This window comes from Zingiber officinale, chromosome 1A (genome assembly GCF_018446385.1).
Source record: "Zingiber officinale cultivar Zhangliang chromosome 1A, Zo_v1.1, whole genome shotgun sequence".
In the NCBI taxonomy this organism is placed as follows: Eukaryota; Viridiplantae; Streptophyta; class Magnoliopsida; order Zingiberales; family Zingiberaceae; genus Zingiber; species Zingiber officinale.
The window spans coordinates 185,024,641-185,046,854 of record NC_055987.1 but is presented as its reverse complement, the minus strand read 5'-3'; the positions used below and the strand labels follow the sequence as shown (position 1 = coordinate 185,046,854).

The window sequence follows — 22,214 nt, the reverse complement described above, 5'->3', positions numbered from 1 at the left end:
ACCTCAATCACAGTGAAGAAGAGAACATCCAAGTACTGATCTAGGGATTACAGCAAACAATTGGATCCGACAACAAGATCGCAACAAAGAAAAGAGAGTAAGAATCGGCAATGCCTTACCTCGATCGGTTGCCTCCAGAAGGTGTTGCTCAATCTGATCCAACTTGAGTAGACACAGATCGTTCCGTGAACAACTCAAGAAAGAGGAATGAAGGTCAATCAACTGAAGACAACACGATTCAAACCCTCTACCGTGTGTGGAATGGAAGCTAGAACATGAAACAGTGGATCCAAGCCGGCGATGGATCTAGGGTACAATTCAGAGAGAGTCCAGGAAAGAAGGATCAAGAATCGATCACATAAACTCCTCTACAACCAACTGAAACGATGTCTTACCTTCAAATTCACATTTAGGGCATGGATCGATGGTAGCTAGGGTAAGATCGTCGCTGCCACTTGCCGTCGACGATCGGCACAAGACACCACTGAACAGAAATCCCTCGGCCGAAGAAGACCTGGAGCCTGTCAAACTCCGGTGATGTGCTCCTCCAGTCTCGGCGCCAAGTCATCCGCGAGAGGGCTGAGAGAAGAGATCGAATTTGGGGCAGAGGTAAGAGGCACGGGTTCGAAGGAGAAGGAGAGTGGAGACCGGAGACTCGACAAGCTTCCCTCCTTGCTCCAAGATTGATCCCTGCCGGCGACACCAAGAAGAGTAAAGGATCACCCGGAGGAGAACCGCTCGAGGAACAGAGAAGAAGAGAGGAAGAAGGGAGAAGGGAAAGCTCGGCGTCAAGGGAGAAAATAAGGTCGGGATCGGCGATGAGGGAAAAGAAAAAGGAAATATATTTATAAAATATTTTCTCACTTAAATGGAAATCCCAAACAGGCCTTATTTGTACCCGGAATTGATCCCCTTAAAACCCGTCGTACGAGCTCCGAAAAATTCTCAGAAAATTTCTAAAAATTCCGGAAAAATTCTATAAGGCTATTTCTCAAATAACCCTATTAATTAAATTTTTCGAGATCTCACATCCTCCCCTACTAATAAAAATTTGGTCCCCAAATTTCGCTATAACCAACAGCAAACACTAGGATATAACCAAACAGTATAAATGCTGAAAGAAACTCTAACCCACATACCTCAAGTAAAAAGATGAGGGTATCGAGCTCGAAGCTTATCCTCCAGCTCCCAAGTAGCCTCCTCGTCAGAATGATGCTGCCATCCGACTTTAACCAGTCGGACAGTCTTGTTCCGCAGCTGACGCTCTCTATTGTTCAGAATCCGCACCGGAACCTCCTCGTAAGTAACATCAGGCTGAATAGGAACAGATATATCTGACAGAACATGTGCCGGATCGGATACGTATCTCTTCAGCATAGATACGTGGAATACATCGTGAATGCCAGCTAGAGATGGTGGTAGCGCCAAACGGTAAGCTACTGCTCCAATCCTCTCCAAGATCTGGAATGACCCAATATATCGGGGAGCTAACTTACCTCGGAGACCAAATCTCTTCACCTCTTTCATGGGTAAACTCTCAAAAACACATGATCACTAGTAGAGAACTCCAGGGGTCTCCGTCACCGATCTGTATAACTCTTCTGACGGTCCTGAGCCTCTGACATCCTCCGTCTGATAGTACGAATCAACTCTGCCTCCTGCTGAGCTCTCTGAGGTCCTACCAACTGGGCTTCCCCAACCTCTTCCCAGAGGGTGGGTGTCCGACAAGGTCTACCATACAACGCCTCAAACTGTGCCATCTGGATAGCCGAATGATAGCTATTGTTGTAGGCGAACTCTACCAATGGCAGATGGTCCTCCCAACTGCCTCCGAAATCCATAACGCAAGACCTCAGTAAGTCCTCCAAAGTCTGAATGGTCCGCTCTGACTGTCCATCTGTCTGCGGATGGAATGCGGTACTGAAACAGAGCTGTGTGCCCAAGGCCTGCTGTAGACTCTGCCAGAATCGGGACGTGAACCGTGGGTCTCTATCCGATATGATACTCAAAGGAACACCATGTAATCTAATAATCTCACGACAGTATAGCTCTGCTAATCGATCCAGAGAATCAGTCTTCCGGATCGCTAAAAAGTGTGCGGATTTGGTTAATCGGTCAACGATTACCCAAATCGCATCATGACCTCGTCGAGTCCTAGGCAATCCTACCACAAAATCCATAGTAATATGCTTTCACTTCCACTCTGGAATAGGGATCCTCTGAAGTAAACCAGCAGGTCTCTGGTGCTCCGCCTTCACCTGCTGACAGACAAGACATCTAGCTACAAAATCTGCAATGTCTTTCTTCATACCGTTCCACCAATAGGAACGCCTCAAATCACGATGCATACGGGTCCCACCAGGGTGGATAGCAAATCTAGAACGATGAGCCTCCTGAAGTAACTCCTCCATGACCGGGTGAGACTGAGGTACACATAATCTGCCTCGGAAATAAACAATCCCCTCATCATCTCGTGTAAACTCGGTCTGCTGTCCGGAAGCTATCTGGCTGCTAATGAACTGTAAATGCTAATCTCCGGCTTGGGCCTCTCGAATCCTCATCCTGATCGACGACTGAGCAACCATAGTAACAAGAATACCCTGCTCTGTCCGTCCCTGCTCCTCAAGGCCCAACTCGGAGAATCTCTAAATCAAGTCCTTGACTAACACTCGGTGACAAGCTAAAGTCCCTCTAGACTTTCTGCTAAGTGCATCAGCAACCACATTAGCTTTACCCGGATGGTAGCTAATAGTACAATCATAATCCTTCAGGAACTCCATCCATCTCCTCTGTCGGAGATTGAGTTCCTTCTGTGTAAAAATATATTTGAGACTCTTATGATCAGTAAGAATCTCAAAAGTAATACCATAAAGATGATGTCGCCAAATCTTCAAAGCAAAGATAATAGCGGCTAGCTCTAAATCATGTACTGGGTAGTTCTTCTCATGCTCCTTCAACTGACGAGAAGCATAGGAGACTACCCTACGATGCTGCATCAAAACAGCGCCGAAGCCCTGAAGAGATGCGTCTGTGTAAAGTACGAATCCGTCATCACCAGAAGGTAAAACCAAAACTGGTGCTGATACTAATCTCTGCTTCAGCTCCTGGAAGCTGATCTCACAAGCCTCTGACCACGTGAACTTCACGCCTTTCCTAGTCAGACGTGTCAATGGCATAGCAATGCTGGAGAAACCCTCAACGAATCGTCGGTAATATCCAGCCAAGCCCAAGAAACTAAGGATCTCTTGGACTGACTTCGGCTGCTCCCAGCTAGTGATAGCCTCGATCTTATGAGAATCTACTGAAATACATCGGCTAGACACCACATGTCCCAGAAAACCAACTGAGGATAGCCAAAATGCACATTTGCTGAACTTCGCATACAGATGATGTCGTCGAAGAGTCTCCAAGACTATGCGAAGGTGCTGCGTATGTTCCTCCTCGGAACGTGAATAAATCAATATATCGTCGATAAACACAATCACAAACTGATCTAGATACTCCAGAAAGATACGGTTCATCAGATCCATGAATACTGCGGGAGCATTGGTAAGCCCGAATGACATTACCAAAAACTCGTAATGCCCGTATCTGGTGCGAAATGCTGTCTTCTGAATGTCAGAATCTCTAACTCTCAGCTGATGATATTCAGACCGCAGATCAATCTTAGAATACACTGATGTATCTCTGAGCTGATCAAATAAGTCTTCAATCCGTGGTAAGGGGTACTTATTCCTGATAGTCACTGCATTCAGCTGCCTATAATCGATGCACCACCTCAGAGTACCATCCTTCTTCTTGACGAATAGTACAGGAGAAAACTAGGGCGGAATACCGTGGGGTTCTCCACAAGGACATCGGAATGCTCCTTCCCGTGCATGCCATATGCAGCTGCTGCAGGACGGGTTGTCCTCTGCTGACGATGCGAAGATTGGGCTTTCGACCCTCCTCGCTGAGTCCCAGACTGACCAAGTGGTCCTCCCGACACAAAAACTCCGGAAGCTACATGCTGGGCCTTCAGCGAACAGCCTCGGCTGATGTGCCCAGGCAGTTTGCAATAATAGCAAACTGACTGTCCCAGAGTACATGCAGAGATGATGTGATCTCGAGACCCGCATCGGGTGCAGTGAGAGTCACCGGTGGACTGTTTCCGGTTCTGTTGAGAAGACCGGGAACGTCCTGATGCAGAGCGTCTGGACTTCTGGGGTCGGCCAAATGACTTAGAAGTACCCTGACCCGTCTGAGTGTGACTGCTCTGCTGCTGCCCAGTAGCCTGTGGCTATTGGGTCTGTCCAGAAGTCCGATCAGTCTACTTCCTCTTTTGTCTGCATTCACTCTCTGACGAGCAAACTCAATCATAAGAACCCTATCCAGTACCTCTGTGTATGATACTATACCAAGACCAGCAATCTTCACCTGAAGATGCCCGTCCAGTCCCTGGACAAACTGGAGCAAACGAGATCTGTCTTCGGCAACCAACTTAAGATAGAATCTGGCCAACCGATTAAATTCGGCATTATACTCCATCACTGAGCGGTTATTCTACCGAACACTCAGAAAATCCTGCCGACGTGTCTTCTGATACGCACGGGGAAAATACTGACTCTCGAATGCCTCCCTAAATATTGTCCAGGAAATATCCTGCTCGCCTATAATGGAGCACTGTGTGTCCCACCAGATCTCTGCCCCGTCTCGTACCTCAAGTACGTAGTAGTAGACACGACTGGAGGGGGTGCCGGGTATACTAAAGGTGATACCACTAGCTATACAATCGAGGTATGTACCTCTAAAGTCAGAACCGTCGGGATCTTATAATCCGACGTGCCTATAATATCCTGATGAGTCTGTCCCTAACGGACAAGCTCGACTCTAGCAGATCTCTCTGGAGACTCTGTCTCCGGAGAATCTATCGCCCTCTTATGGGGGCGATCATGTACAGGTGCTAAAATACGTGTATGTGTCATATCTGTAACCAAAATGTTACCCAGATATCACTTTAGGTATAAGAACTATACAGTTACCTAATTTACCTTATTTGCCGTCTGGAGATGTCCTGTCGTTGCTTAGCCCCAAATAGAACCTATAAAACCTCGTCAAAATACCTCGAAATTCCGAAACGAGTAAGTCGACGAAAATCCGTACAAATCTGAAAACACCCAGATAAACTCGTAAACTCCAGAACACGAGAAACAAGTATCAGAAAGCCACTCTGATACCAAAAGAATTGATATCAGATAAACTCACAAATCACAAACACGAAAGCAGGTATACTTGCTCTGATACCAAATAAATTGGTATCAGATAAACCTCGAAAATCCAAAACGAAGAGCAAGTATCGTGTACCTTGCTCTGATACAAGTATCTACCATCAGCAAGTGCTAGCAACAAATAGATAGTATAAATGTTGGAAGGAACTATAACTTACATACCTCAAGTGAACAAGTGGGGGGTATCGAGCTCGGATCGTATCCTCGAGCTCCCAAGTAGCCTCCTCGTCTGAATGATGCTGCCATCCGACTTTAACCAGTCGGATAGTCTTGTTCCGCAACTGACGCTCTTTCCGGTCCAGAATTCGTACCGGAATCTCCTCATAAGTGACGTCAAGCTGAATTGGAACTGAGATATTTGTCAGCACATGCGTCGGGTCGGGTACGTATCTCCTCAGTATAGATACGTGAAACACATCGTGCACGCCTGCTAGGGACGGTGGTAGTGCTAGCCGGTAAGCTACTGCTCCAATCCTCTCCAGGATCTGGAAAGGGCCAATGTATCGCGGAGCTAGCTTACCTCTGAGGCCAAATCTCTTCACCCCTTTCGTGGGTGAAACTCGCAAAAATACATGATCACCAATAGAGAACTCCAAAGGTCTGCGTCTCCGATCAGCATAACTCTTCTGACGGTCCTGTGCCTCTGACATCCTCCGTCTGATAATACAGACCAACTCTGCCTCCTGCTGAGCTCTATGAGGTCCCAACAGTTGGGCCTCTCCAACCTCATCCCAGAGGGTGGGTGTCCGACAAGGCCTACCATACAACGCCTCAAACGGTGCCATCTGGATAGCCGAATGAAAGCTGTTGTTGTAGGCGAACTCTACCAACGGCAAAATGGTCCTCCCAACTGCCTCCAAAATCCAATACACAAGATCTCAGCAAGTCCTCTAGAGTCTGAATAGTCCGCTCTGACTATCCATCTGTCTGTGGATGGAAAGCTGTACTAAATCGGAGCTGCGTGCCCAAGGCCTGCTGCAGACTCTGCCAGAAACGAGACGTAAACCGGGGGTCTCTATCCGAAATGATAGTCAAAGGGACACCATGCAATCTGATGATCTCGCGGCAATACAAATCTGCCAATCGATCCAGGGGATCAGTCCTCCGGATCGCTAAGAAGTGCGCGGATTTGGTTAATCGATCAACGATTACCCAAATCGCGTCATGGCCTTGTCGTGTCCTCGGCAAACCCACCACAAAGTCCATAGTAATATGTTCCCATTTCTACTCAGGAATAGGAATCCGCTGAAGTAATCCGGCAGGTCTCTGATGCTCAGCCTTCACCTACTGACAGACAAGACATCTAGCTACAAATTCCGCGATGTCTTTCTTCATACCGTTCCACCAGTAGGAACGTCTCAAATCTCGATACATGCGAGTCCCGCCTGGATGGATCGTAAATTGAGAGCGATGAGCCTCCTGAAGTAGCTCATGTAAGACCGGATGAGACTGAGGTATGCATAATCTGCCTCGGAAGTATATAATACCCTCCTCGTCTCGTGTGAATTCGGTCTGCTGCCCGAAAGCTATCTGGCTGCCAATAAACTGTAAATGTTGATCACCAGCCTGGGTCTCTCGGATTCTCGTCCTGATCGACGACTAAGCAACCATGGTAACAAGAATATCCTGCTCTGTATGTCCCTGCTCCTCAAGGTCTAACTCGGAGAAACCCTGAACCAAGTCTGTAACTAAAACTCGGTGGCAAGCCAAAGTCCCTCTGGACTTCCTGCTGAGTGCGTCGACAATCACATTAGCTTTCCCCGGGTGGTAGCTAATGGTACAATCGTAATCTTTCAGGAACTCAATCCATCTCCTCTGTCGGAGATTAAGCTCCTTCTGAGTAAAAATATATTTGAGACTCTTATGATCAGTGAGAATCTCAAATGTAATGCCGTATAAATGATGCCGCCAAAGCTTCAGAGCAAAGATGATGGCAGCTAACTCCAGATCATGAATTGGGTAGTTCTTCTCATGCTCCTTCAACTGTCGAGAAGCATAGGAGACTACCCTGCCGTGCTGCATCAGAACAGCACCCAAACCCTGAAAAGATGTGTCGGTGTAGAGTACAAATCCATCCTCTCCAGAAGGTAACACCAAAACTGGAGCCGACACTAATCTCCGCTTCATCTCCTGAAAGTTGGTCTCGCAATCCTTGGACCACGTGAACTTCACGCCTTTCCTGGTAAGACGTGTCAGCGGCATATCAATACGCGAGAAACCCTCGACAAAATGTCGGTAATATCTTGCTAGTCCCAGAAAACTACGGATCTCCTAAACTAATTTTGGCTGCTCCCAACTGGTGACAGCCTCAATCTTCTGAGGGTCTACTGAAATACCTCTGCTCAAGACCACATGTCCCAGAAAATCGACTGAGGATAACCAGAATGCACACTTGCTGAACTTCGCGTACAACTGATATCGTCGAAGAGTCTCCAAGTCTATGCGAAGATGTTGTGCATGCTCCTCCTCGGAATGCGAGTAGACCAATATGTCATCAATGAAAATGATAACAAACTGATCCAGATACTCCAGAAAGATGCGGTTCATCAAGTCCATAAACACCGCTAGAGCATTGGAAAGCCCAAATGGCATTACCAAAAACTCATAATGATCAATCAGTGTATTCTAAGATTGATCTGCGGTCCCTTATTCTAAGATTGATCTGCGGTCCCTTATTCTAATATTAATAAGGGAATTTTTCACTTTGTTCGACTTCTTAGAAGTCTTAGTCACTTTTGTCGTTGCAAAGATACTCCTAGGGATAACTTCTCTTGTATTCTTGACTTGACCGCTAGATCTAGGGTTGGTTCCATAGCTATATGGAACCTTATGATAAGAAGGCAGATCCTTTTTGGTTTTAGGTTTGTATCCCAAACCCCTATGATCATTGGATGACCCTTGTTGTTTTCCTAGACCTAGTTTACCCTCATTTTGCCCCTTTAGGATATTTTCCATCATTTTTAGAATTTTTTCCATTTTATCAAGCCTTGACCTCAAGGCTTGATTTTCTTTTCATAAAATTCTTTAAAAAAATCATTTTAAATTTCATTTTAACACTAAAACACATAACTTAAAACTTAAATCCTAATCAAATCAATCAAAATTCAATTAATCTAAACTTTAAACTTAATTAAAAAATAAATAATTAATTAAAACTTAGTTATTTAGTCTAATCTTATTTAAGAGCTTAGTTGACTTAATCAGTATCTTAATTTAACCTAATTGAAATATTAACTTTATTCATTTTAAAATCAAACTTGACTATACATTAAAACGTTAATCAAAATTTTAATTTTACTTTAATTAAATTCTAATTTATCTCAATTAAAGGTTAACTTAAATTGAACTTTAACTTTACTTAACTTTATTTAATAATTTTAATGAATTTAATTCTCAATTAATACTGACTTAGTTAATCTAAGGATGATGCAAATGAAAAGTTAAATTATAACTAAGGCTTCATTATATCAATTAACTCAATCAATTAATATGAAATTTACGTTGTTTTATTCAAATAAGTATTAAATTGAGTTAGTAACAAATCATTGCATTTAAGTTGAAACTTAAATGAATAATTATAATAAATATATAGAAATACTTATGAAAATAGTATACTGAATATGAGTGTTACTGACCAAATTCCCTTAAAACACTTAAGTAGATAAATATACTAATGCCTTGAAATTGAACATACCCAAACTCTAGTACAAATTAAGGAGGAGTGTTAAGGAGGAGTATCAAGTTCAGGAGGAGGATCAATTTTTTTTTAAAATGATTAAAATCCTTAACCATTTCCTTTTTTAAAAAAATCCTTTTAAAAGTTTTTATTTTACTTTGAAACTTTTACTTCCATTTTTTTTAAAGCCTAAGTTCAAAAAATGCTCTTAAACTTCTTTTTGAAAAATCTTGACTTTTGGTACTTACAGAAAATTTTTTGTTCACTATATCCCTTAGAAAAATATTTTAAATCATTTTTGTAACTAGACAATTTTGTTAAAATTGTTTTGGCAAAGTTACTTTGATATTTTTTTACTCAAAAAAGTTTTTACAAAATTTTACTTTAAAAAATTCTCTTAATAATAAACTCCTTCAAAGTTCAGCTTGCTTTAAAACTTTCATTGAAAATATTACTTAACAATTTCTCTTTAAAATTTTTTCTTCTTAAAGATTTTTTTTTTTTGTTACTTTTCTATACAAAGTGTTTTCAAAAGGGCTTTCTACTTAGAAAATTTTAAATGTTTGGAAATAATTTTCGAAAAGTTATTAATTGTGAAAACTTACTTTTATCACTTAGAAAATTTTGTTTAAAATTATTTTGACACAATTACTTAGAAGTTTTCTTAAAAAGCTTTAATTCAAAAAATTTTCTTCAACAGTTAAAGACACTGTTTATTTTTGTAATAATGTCAGGTTCAGGGGGAGGATTAATAACTTTAAAGATTTTTTTCAGAAAGAAAAATTTTTTCTTTGAAAACTACTTCATTTTTTTAACTACTAGCATTTTCAACGCTGTAAAACTTTTTTTTGGCCTTATAAATGTCAAAAGTGTTTTAAAAGATAGCTTTTAAAAATAGGTTTGACAACTGTTTAAGTTTTTGAAATGTTGCTTTAAAAGATAGTTTTAAAAACATCTTACTTCAGTTTTACTATTTTATTCATTTTTAAAAAACATCCCTTGTATCTTTTTCAAAATTCTAATTTTGAAAAAGTTTTTCAAATGTTATCTTAAAAAACCTAGCTATTTTCAAAATATTTCTTGTTTTTATTTTGAAAAATTTTGAATTTTCTAACTTTAAAGTTATTTTTGCAAAAACTTTTCTTTTGAAAACCTTATGAAAAAATAGTAGATTTCGAAAACAATTTCAAATTTTCTAATATTTAAAGTTATTTTTACAAATATTTAGAATTATCAAATTTCTATACCTTTTGGAAATCTTATATTTTTAAAACTTTGTAGATTTGGAAAACAATTCCACAATCACCTTATTTCTGGAAATTCTGACATAAAGTTTTTACTTTTGAAAATCACTTTATAAGATATCTTTAAAAATTTTCCTCAAGTAAATTAACTTATTTTATAAGTTAGCTCCCCAAATAATCCTGAACATTTTCTATTGTCAAGATTTTTTTACTTAGCAAATTTTTCCATAAATTATCTATTTCTATTTTTTGATAAATGTCAAAGGGGGAGGATTAGGTGGATTAAGTTATCAAAGATACTAAAGAACAACATTAAAACAAGACTAACTTAAAAATCATGTTATTTTTGCATATTATTTTTTCCTAACTTAACTCAGGTTGTTATTGCATCAAAAAAGAAAAGATTGTTGGTGCAGGTTGCACTAATGGTCTAACTCAGGTTTTGATGAATAACAAAGTAAATTAAGTTAGGTTTATTATGATATAACGAGTTAACTAAATGTGCAGGAAAAGTCCAGATAAGTTGATGGGCTGATCGGATATCTGGCACGAAGTTCAGCTAGGTCAACGGGCCCATCAGATAGTTGGCACGAAGTCCAGATAGGTCGACGGGCTGACCGGATATCTGACACGAAGTCCAGTTAGGTCAACGAGTCGACCGGATAGCTGGCACGAAATCCAGACAAGTCGACAGGCTAACCGGATGTCTGGCAAAGCGATAAGTTAAGGTAAGTCACTGGAGAAGAGTGACATTTGTGAGGACGCGTTCTCCATTTGAGGGAACAGTAGGCGTCGATCCAACTTAGATCCATTTCGAAAATCTAAGTTAAGATCTTAACTAGATTATGGTCTCGAGGAGACAGAATCTAATTACTACTCTACTTGTTACATATTGTGCTAACTTTATTTTGTAGGGTAGTATAATTTCTATTTGCCTCGGACTAACTTTTTCTTGCAGGAAAATGCTTTACTGGAAAAGGTGGTCCGCCCTTCCGGGCGCCTGGAAGGGATCCGGGCGCCCGGAGTGGTCCAGTGGTTGGAACTAGTCCGGGTGCCCGAAATGCCCAAGGATTATCTGCTCACCAGCTTGGAGCACACTGATTGGTTGGCTGACGTCACAGTCCAGGCACCCGGAACTGGCTATATAAGCAGCCTTCGACAAGGAGCACATAACACAACTTCTGCGATTGCCTTCTTACGCAGTGCTCCAAAGAAGTTCCTGTGACTCCACGACGTGACTCCGATGGCTGAGTGATGCTGCTCCGACGACCGAGCAACACAACTCCGACGATAGAGTGACGCGACTTCAACAACTGAAAGCACAACCTTCCAGATCTCTAAGAAGTTGTTGGTATACTTGTTTATTCCTGCACTTAAATTATACATTCATTGTATTTCTCTTGTATAAAAGATTTGCGAATTATTAGTGAATTGTCCTCCAAAAACACTCTCACGTGTGGGCCTTGGAGTAGGAGTCAACGAAGGCTCCGAACCAAGTAAAACTTGGTTTGTTAGCGTTGTTTTCATTCTTATCTTTCCGTTGCATACTCGATTTAATTCTGGATTTTCGACAATTGCTTTTCACCCCCCTCTAGCGTTCTTCATGATCCAACAAAATGTTCTTCCATTATTGGATCAAAATCTGCAATCATTTCAAGTGGACTCAAAAAATTATCATTACGATCTTCACAAATTTTGTCACGTGTACCATGAAATATCAAATTATGTATAGCAAGACATTTGACAACATCAACTATTCTTAGCATAATGTGTTTCCAATGTTTTGTGCCCTTTTTAATTTATTCTTGTATTTCCTTATCAATTATCAATATTTTCTTTAATCTCATTAGTAATTCAACAAAAGCTCTTAGATTAGTGAGGTGTTCAACACTATTTCCATGGTGTTTAAGTTTGTCACATAAATGTTTCTAGTCATTAACTCCTCTTGCTAAATTACATTTGGTGTGTATTACTTTAAACAACTTACAACAAATACAAAATACTATGTCCAACTCCTTCTAGTACACTAACCATTTTCGATCACGAGTCTCACCATTTGATAACATTTGAACATAGTAAGTATGAGAAAAGTGTCAAGATTCTTTATCTAAAGGAAACTTGAGAATATCTTCTCTTTTATAACCTCTTTCCATAAGTAAATCTCTCATTTTTGTATCAAGAGTATCCCAAACTCTTGGATCAAATATGTTCAAATCATATTTAGTTGTCGAACATTGATATTTGTTTGTACGCTCATCATCACAACACTTATCAATATCTTTAGTTTTGCCAATTTCAATTTCATCCAAAACGTTAAAATCTGTATTCTCTTTGTTCTCATTTTCTACAAATTCTCATTCTTATTACTTTCATTTCTCACAAATTCTTCATTTTCATCATTCTTGTTTTCAACAAAATCTTCATTTACATTTGATTCATTAGTTAAAATCTGAACTAAGCTTTCCATTGTGTTATGTGATTCTTTACCAAAATATTTATTCAATAAACCTCTTAAGTTTTAGGCTATCCCTTTTTCTTGTTTGTCTTTTTTGATATCTAGAGAGTTGTTTCATGATGATAGATAATTATGAACAAAAAGTAATAATCAAATAACAATAAAACCTAACATGGAGAATTTTTTTTTATTCGAAATCCACTTATACAAGACCTTACACAGATATCCTGTAAGTTTAAAAAAATGCTATTCAATTATTTAGAAGTTAAGACCTTATTCGTATTATTAAAGACAATAGTAAAATAATGTTCCAAAAAAAGAGAACACTGAAGTTAACTAAATTTCTATTGGTTAGATTGCTATATTATATTGTTTGCTATTGGATTTTAACCAATAATTAAGAAAGAAATTAACTAGGTTATTTATTAAAACAATCTATCATATCAAAGATTATACATAGAATAAGATTTTCAAGTAATACTAATTTCTTTATATTAAGTTTGAATATAATAAAAAAATTAGAGAGCTATTATGTGAAATTATGAAACATGCATCTATCATAATATGAAATTGTCAATATGTTCAAATGTCTATAACAAGGATTATAACTCACTTGGTAGAACACCCTTAACTTTAGAGTCATTATAAAAAATATTCCACCAAAATTCATCTTATAATTGAGAGTATATACTTAATTCATTTGACACATATTATATTTAAGTTATAAAACTGATTGCAACATGTGACTCGAATCGTTCCTATCCATAATGTCTAGAAGCTTTCTAGGAATAATTGTTTATTTGAGCCATTTACCCTAATCATCAATCCCTAACCTCACTAAATTAGGTTGTCATAGGCCTATTCATATCCATTTATTTACTAATGAACCACACACCTACAATAGATATCCTATTTTGATGCAAAATTGTGCACAATATATTCACCAAATTGATGTATTGTTTGTCTTTTTTGATTGACATCTTATGCCATTGTTCTCACTATTATGTTTAACGGCTAAAATTGGCTGCCCTATCTTTAATTCGAAGTTGTACGGGTTGATCTAAACAGAAGAGATCAAAACAGAAAAACAAAGATGATGACCTTTTAGAATTTACATAAGCATGAAGAAACAAGACAATCCAGCCGCATAGAGGACGCCTTTGAGAGAGCCAGAGAGAGCCCATAGTCATTGTAATAAGGGAAGGAAGTGTTGGTTGCTACTCGAAAAACCTACTGGTTCCCCTGTACAAAAATTTTTGTACAAGGTCTGAACTTTTTCCTTGCTACCATGTGTTCTTTAGAAATTAAACTTAGAATCACAAACGAAACTTAACATTATTGATTCCAAATTTAATTTATCTGTTTTTAGAGGTTTAGACTTAGATCGCAAGCGAAACTTAACACTATTGATCCAAGTCAGACCCATGTTACAAAGTTGATTAAATATTTATTTCTAAAATCGGCTCCCAGGTCAAACATGGCGAGACACTTGACCTTCTTGGGTATGAGATCATCCACCACTGTCTCGATAAAGCCTTTTAAAGAAATTCAATATTTAATCTACTTATGGTAACCCTAGGTTTAACCACTAAGAACAATCGAATCACAAGATCGAAAAAGAAAAGAAACACAAATCGAAACGTAAATTCGAAACCTAGAATCTCTAGCCTCTTGTGTTTAGAATTCATACAAAGAAAAACTAGTATGATGCGGAAAACAATTGCTAGTTATACATTTCTTTGTATGCAACGACCTCTTGATCTTCTACCGTATTCCTCTTCTTATCTCGGACGTTGTGTAGGCAACGATCTACCGAGATGAGAATCCACCAAGCCTCATTCTTTCTTCTTCCAAGTTTCGGCCACCACAAGAACTTCAAGAGAGGATGAGGTTCGGCCACCACCACCAAGCTCCAAGGGATGCTAGAAACAAAGTCTCCTTTCTCTCCTTCTTCTCCAAGCAAGATCCGGCCACCTTCCAAGCTCCAAGGGATGAAGAGGTTCGGCCAAGGAGAAGAAAGAAAAAGGAGAAGGAAGAATAAGAGGGCCGACCACACCAAGGAAGAGAGGAGAGGAATAGAAGAGAGTTGTGTTTCATGAAGGCACCCCCTCCCTTTCTTTTATAATTCTTGGTCTTGGCAAATAAGGAAAGTTTTAATAAAAACTTCCTTATTTTTCTTCGCCATGGAAAAGAAAATTTAATTGATTTAAAAAATTTCCTTTTCTTTTCTTCGTGGTCGGCCACCTCTTAACTCCAAGTAAGGAAAGTTTTAATAACACAAGAATTAAAATTTCCTAATTTGTTTCCGAAAATTTTAAAATAAAAGTCTCTATTAAAATTCTCTTCATGGTTGGTTATAAAAGGAAACTTTTTATAAATTAAAATCTCTCTATTAAAACATGTGGATGATTTCAAATAAGAAAAGTTTTATTCAAAATTAAAATCTTCCTTTTAATTCTACAAATAAGGAAAGATATTAAATCTTCCTTTTAATCTTTTGTAGAAAGATATAAAAGGAAAGATTTATAATTTTTAAAACTCTCTTTTAAATTATGAACATGGTTACAAAAAAGGAAAGTTTTGTCAAAATTTAAATCTTCCTTTTAACTACAAATAAGGAAAGATTTCAAACCTTTCTCTTAATCTTTTGTAGAAATCTATAAAAGGAAAAATTTTAAATTTTAAACTCTCTTTTAAACCATAACTTCCACATAAGAAAGATTTTAAAAAATTAAATCCTTTTTAATTTAATGTGGCCGGCCACACCAGGCTTGGGTTCAAGTTAGGGCCGGCCACACAACTTGGCTCATCCTATTTGCTTGGCCGACCCAAGCTTGGGTTCCAAGCTTGCTTGGCCGGCCACCTTAGGATGGGTATAAAGGTGGGTATAGGTGGGTATAATACTTTATAAATAAGATACTACGATAGGGACCGAGAGGAGGAATTGGTTTTGGTCTCCCGATGAAATTAAGCTTCTCGTGTTCGCCCTGAACACCCAACTTAATTTCATCAATAATAATTCATTCCACTAAAGAATTATTATTGAACTACCGCACCAATCTCAAATTACATTTTGGGCTACTTCTTATCATGAGTATGTTAATCTCCCTGTGTTTAAGATGTCGAATGTACACTAACTAAATGAGTTACTGACAACTCACTTTAATTAATATCTTAGTCCAAGAGTAGTACCACTCAACCTTATTGTCATATAAGACTAAGTCCACCTGCAGGGTTTACATAACAATCCTTATGAGCTCCTCTTGGGGACATTATCAACCTAGATCACTAGGACACAGTTTCCTTCTATAATCAATAACACACACTATAAGTAATATTATTTCCCAACTTATCAAGCTTATTGATTTATCGAACTAAATCTCACCCATTGATAAATTAAAGAAATAAATACTAAATATATGTTCTTGTTATTATATTAGGATTAAGAGCACACACTTCCATAATAACAGAGGTCTCGTTCTTTTATTTAGTCAGTATAAAAAGAACTTACCTTAAATGGCCCTGCTCAATACACTCAGAGTGTACTAGTGTAATCTTATAGTCAAGATAAACTAAAATCAAAATACACTACGACTATTCCAATGGTTTGTTCCTATCCATCTTAGTCGTGAGCCACTGTTTATAATTTATAAGGAACTGATAACATGATCTTCTGTGTGTGACATCACACACCATGTTATCTACAATATAAATTAATTGAACAACTACACTTAACATATAAATGTAGATATTTTTGACCAATGTGATTATTTATTTCAAAAATAAATGTTTACAAAAAGCTAAACTTTTAGTATACACTCTAACAGGAAGGTGTGGCGAGGAGGGCTTCAACGCCTTTGACAGAGCCAAAGAGGACCCGTAGTTGTCGCAGCGAGAGAGAGAAGGCGCAGCTAGGAGAATTGCGAGGGTGCTTCGCCGAGGAGAATCGACGCTTTGGCGAGGAGAATCATTGGCATTCGGTACACGAAGGCTTCGGCGAGGGATTCGACGAGGGTTTCGGATGAAGTAAAACGTATACATAAACTTATAAAAATGGGCCCTTGGGTATTTTTGAGCCCTGATAGGAGTCCTAGTAGCCTTGGCCCAGGGCTGGCTCTGCCAACTTCGATGAATTAATTTTGATAGCTGATGAAAAATTTTTATGGGACTGAATCGATCACCTCCCAAATTAATCGGCATAACCTAAATACACTATGTCAATTAAGAAATATATAAAAAAAATCCTCTCTCAGCTCGATTAGAAGGAAATTGAATATTTGTTCGAGAATTTTAGTTGTAAATGTTAAAAATTTCTTTTTATTGTGATAATCACAACTGTTGTAATGTTTGATAAATACATAGTTAATCACAACTGTTTTAATGTTTGATAAATATTTTAAGTTAGTCTACGGATTAACATAGTCCATAATTATTTAAATAATTGTTCTAGTAAATTTTATATCTATTTTTAACATATTCAGAATTCTATTATCACTGTTTGCTCTGATAAACATAGTCCATAATTATATAGATAATTAAACTGTGACGCAAATAATATGTTGCCGAAGATATATAGAGTATTAGCCGAATTTAAATATTCGAATTAAATTCAACTTACAGTAGAGATGACCTGAGCTAATAATCTCAGGCTACCAACAGGAGTTGGTTTCTGTCAAGTGATGAAGACAGGCTGCACCGTGTTGATAGAGCGGGCTGAGCAACCGGGCAGGTCGGCCGAGCAGACAGTTTGTGTAGGAAGATCAGCCGAGCGGGTAGAGCGGCTAATCGGGATTTAAAGACGAGCAGTCTAGCAGACTGATCATGCGATGCAGACAGGTAGGGCTATCAGAGAGGCCGGGTGGCAGACAGGTCGGGCTGTCAGAGAGTCTCGGGTTGAGCAGATAGACCGGGCAGCAAACAGGTCGGCCTATCAAAGAGACTGGCCGACTGGGCGAGCTGACAGGCCGGGCGAAGATCCCGAGCGGGTAGAGAAGTCTGTCGGTCGGACAAAGAGACCGACCGGGCGAGCTGACCGAGGCCTGCGAGTCGTAGTTTCCTTGAAACAGATCCGCCCACCTTCAGTTGTGCTTCGAGGCTTACAAGGGTCGTCTGCTTCCCAGGATACAATGACCTACCGTGAATCCGACCAAGAACTGGTGGTCATGGTGAGCTGAGTGGTACCAGAACGCTACCACGGGCACTTCGCCGAGCAGGAGTTGCACGACAGAGGAGAAGGAAGAAAAATGGAGAGCCTTTGCTTTAATGATTTTAATGGTCAATGCATCCGCGACAAAATGTTGGTTGTTCCACTTGGGTAAATTTTGCCCCAACCGGTTCAACATTCGTGTGCGTAAGTCGCACTCACACACAAGTTAAGTTGGTTTAGTGCAATCCGAGCTCTAGATTTACACCCTTTTTGTGTACTCACACATGAGAGAGAGTCTCTCCCCATGTATTATTCATCTTTTTAATGTATGTGAATCAATATAAACCAACAAAAATACCTTGAAACTTTCAATGTAGGACTAAAGTTCCATTCACAATGGGGCCTCTTTCCTCTTCCATTTTTTCTCCATTCATTTATATTTAACATAAACATAGTCCATAAATATTTTAAGTTAGTTTACGGATTAACATAGTCCATAATTATATAGATAATTATTCTAGTAAATTTTAGATCAAGTTTTAACATATTCAGAATGCTATTATCACTGTTTGTTCTGATAAATATTTTAAGTAATATTTGACTTGGGAAGAAGTCTCACTATTCGAAGGACATTTTAGATTTTAGTCGGACTCGACATCAATGGATTTGATCTCACTCAGAATAGATAAATGGATCTAATTTGGTTTTGAGATGTTAATGTCACCGAAAGATTTCAAGCATCAACTTTGTCGTGTAAAAGATTTCGTGGGGATCCAAACATAGGTGAAGCGTGGAACTCTCATGCTATCCATCATAAAGATGTTAAAATAGTATTTTTTTTATTTCAATAAATTTCAATAAAATAGTATAACAATCGAATCATAATTTCAATAAATTAATAAATAATTTTTTTTTCAATGAGTATATATATAGCATATAAAATATTGAACCGGGGAGTTAACAGTATTGAATCGTCGGAGATAAGTATTATCGCTTTGTTTCAATAAAATATTATATTCTAGACATTGAATATACTCAAACTCTCAAATATATGGCACTCATACGTCTCATAGAATTAAAATTAGTACAAAGATTTGCACAACTCTTGTACAAAATACTTGCATTGTTTGAAGGGTTGTACAGAATACTATGGAACTTGAATTAAGCCCTCGTTACACAATATCATATTTTAGATATTCAGGTGGTGTCTGGTTAAATGATGAAAATAATTATAGATATGAGTTTGATAGTAAAGTGGAATAAGAATGAAATCCACTTAGCTATATGGGTTTGATTGATTCTCATAAATCTAGAAATCATTTTCAAATTATCATTTCCAAACTCATAATTCAAACACTATCTTTTACTATCATTTCATTTCCTCATTCCCAAACCTATCAACCAAACACCCCTTATTACATAATCAATCTCTCAAATAAAGGACACTCATATATCGTAGACTTTCACAATATTTGTATAAAATGCCTACATTCTTCACTCATATCAAGTTTGATGTTCAATTAATAAAATTTATTTTCGTTCCTTCAGTATATATAAAATTAATTAAATGAAATTTTTTAAACAATTTGTTAAATTAATGAACAAGCTTAAATACATGGGTAAATAAAGATTATGAACTATTCCTAAATAATATTTAATTTATGAATAATATTAATAAATAAAATTTATAAATCATATTTATCAATAAATTCTTATCAACGTTGACAAATAAATAAAATTGACAAATAAATTTATATTATTAAACTCAGTAACTAATTAAATAAGTTTAAAAAGTTAAAAGTTTTAAACAATTAAATAAGTTCAATAATATTTAGACAGACCAAGTTTAAATCAAATTTAAGTGCATACAAAAAAAACCAAACTAAACCAAGCTTAAATAACTATTTCAATTATTTGGTTTATTTAAACTCGATTTAATTTAGCTCGATTACTTTATCTGAATTCTATAAACTCTAGCTTGACTGGACTCATTTACAGCCCCTTCTCCATTGTAGTTGTTACAGCAATAGGCTTGGAGAAAGTCAAGTATGATGCAGGAGAAAGATAATTATGGGATTATGAAGACGGAGAATGACACGGTGCATTATAAATAGCAGATGTAGAATCAAATCCAAATCATGATTGCTCTATGTGGAAGCAAAGGAGTTGTGCAAAGAGAGAGGGCATCCCATGGGCATAGTTCTTGAAGAGAGCAAAGTAAAGAATAAAAGCTTGTGCTAAGAAAAGTATTTGGTTGGTACAGAATTTGTTCTCGATTTTACGTGGTTTCGGAAGAAGGTTGCTCCAAATGAAGACATGTTATAAAATATTCATAATATGTACGAATGAGAAATAACAAATGAATCATATTTGAAATTTAATCAATTTGAGTCTATATAGTATAATCAAGTTCCTTAGTTCCTTAAATTTGTTGAAAGGCTATAATTAATTTCTTTCTCAAATTTAGATCAACTCAGCTACACATAATAATTTTAAATCAAATTGTTACTTGAAACTTAAATAATTTGATTTCACAAATAAATATTTGTCTACGTGACTTTAAACTCTTTGGCGTTTGTTCAATACCTTTCCCAATTTATATTAGTATATATTTGTATAGCAATCAAAATTATTATGTTGACCTAAACTTGTACAATTTTATAAAAAAATCTGTTTTTTTTGAAGCACTTGGTCTCACTTTCATACTAGGAAGTAAAAAACATAGAAGAAAAATAAATCAAAATTCGGAGAAAAAAAAATAGAAAAAAAATGAAAGCAATGATTTTCTTCTTTCATTTTTCATAACAGAATAAAATCAGGATTTTTATCTTGTGAAATCAATTTTAGAATATTAGGAAAACATAAATTACAAAAGAACAATTTTGAACTTTTCCGGGGCCCTACTTTTTGCTCCGAAGCATTTTTAAGAGGAAAAGCAATAAGAGAAGTGTTTTTTTCTTTCTCATGCTTAGAACACCGAGAAATTGGATCTTTCGATCATTAGAACAAACCCTTAATGTCTCCATCTCCTTCATGATATTCGCCGACGTAGATCCTTTTGTCTCCCTGGGGCTTTGTTTTCTTCCACTGTTCGATGCATTGTCCTTCTCTATTTTTGAATTTCCCTTTTTTCTTATATTTTCCCAATCAAGAATAACCATAAATTACGTATTTCAGTGATCAGTTCAACTACATGATGTCTAATGATTATGAGATAACTAAATTTATACTGATAATTATAAGGAGTATTGTTTCCTAGTACTTCTTTATAATTGCTCATGCGAAACTATTATTTTTAGGGCATCTTCAATTGTTGCACCTCTAAATAAGATTTTTTATAGTTCCATTGTGTCACATCAAAAATAAAAAATCTAGTATTTTTTTACCATGAAAAAACTCCTCTACAATTTTTTTATGAACCCTACATTATAAATCATATAACTCTCTACATTACAAATCACAATGCAACACTACTTTATCATTAATTACTAGTTCCATTTTCAAGAGAAAGAAAAAGGTAAGTTTGAGTTTTCAACGATGGAAGGAAAGGATGATGAGGTAGGAGGTGTAGAGAGAAAGGAGAGAACAAACTATACTTTAAGTTGCAATTGAAACTCACAAAGTGAATTCTGTGTCATTACAAGCACCCTCATGGGGTATTTATACTATCTTAACATTGGTTGAAGAAGTTTACTAAAATACTCAATAGTATTTCAAGAGACCAACTTTAAGATCCTTTATTGCCCTTGAAATTGATGACATTTATTACTTTGCCAACTTGTCTTCAAATTGCACTTGTCTTCATGCAATGTTCTTTAGTGTCGTGAGACAATTAACTTTGGATTGTAGTATTTGATATCAACTGAAACAATCTCCTCCTTGACATCAGAGTTGCAAGTTATTGCAAGCCTTTCTCTAAGCTTTTCAAACCTTGCTCGTGGCAATGGTTTCGTCAGAACATCAGCCACCATTTCTTCTGTTGAAATGTGTTCCATATGGATTTGTCACTCCTCCATTTCCTTCAGATAATAAAACTTTATCTTCATGTGTTTAGTTCTATTGTGAAAAACTGGATTCTGGCTCATGGCTATGGCAGACTTGTTGTAGCACAAAATTGTTGTTGCCACTTCTTGATCGTGATTCAAGTCGCTCAGCATCTTCCTGAGCCATATAGCTTGATTAGTTGCTCCTGTTGCAGCAACATACTCAGCCTCGGCAATGGACTGTGCTACTACTTCTTGCTTCTTAGAGTTCCAAGTGATCATCCCCGATCCAAGATTGAAGCAATGCCCTGAGGTGCTTTTCATGTCTTCTTTTGAGCCGCCCCAGTCACTGTCTGAATACCCATACAACACTACCTGTTCATTCTTCATGGACTTATGATACAGAATTCCATGGGTTCTGGTACTCTTCAAGTACCTCAAGA

The 22,214-nt window shown here is 37.5% G+C and overlaps 1 pseudogene; it reads left to right on the top strand.

The window, feature by feature from the left end:
* Window positions 1-16,667, top strand: part of LOC122007976 — a 36,226-nt pseudogene extending 19,559 nt beyond the window's left edge.
* The last annotated feature ends 5,547 nt before the right edge of the window (window positions 16,668-22,214 follow it).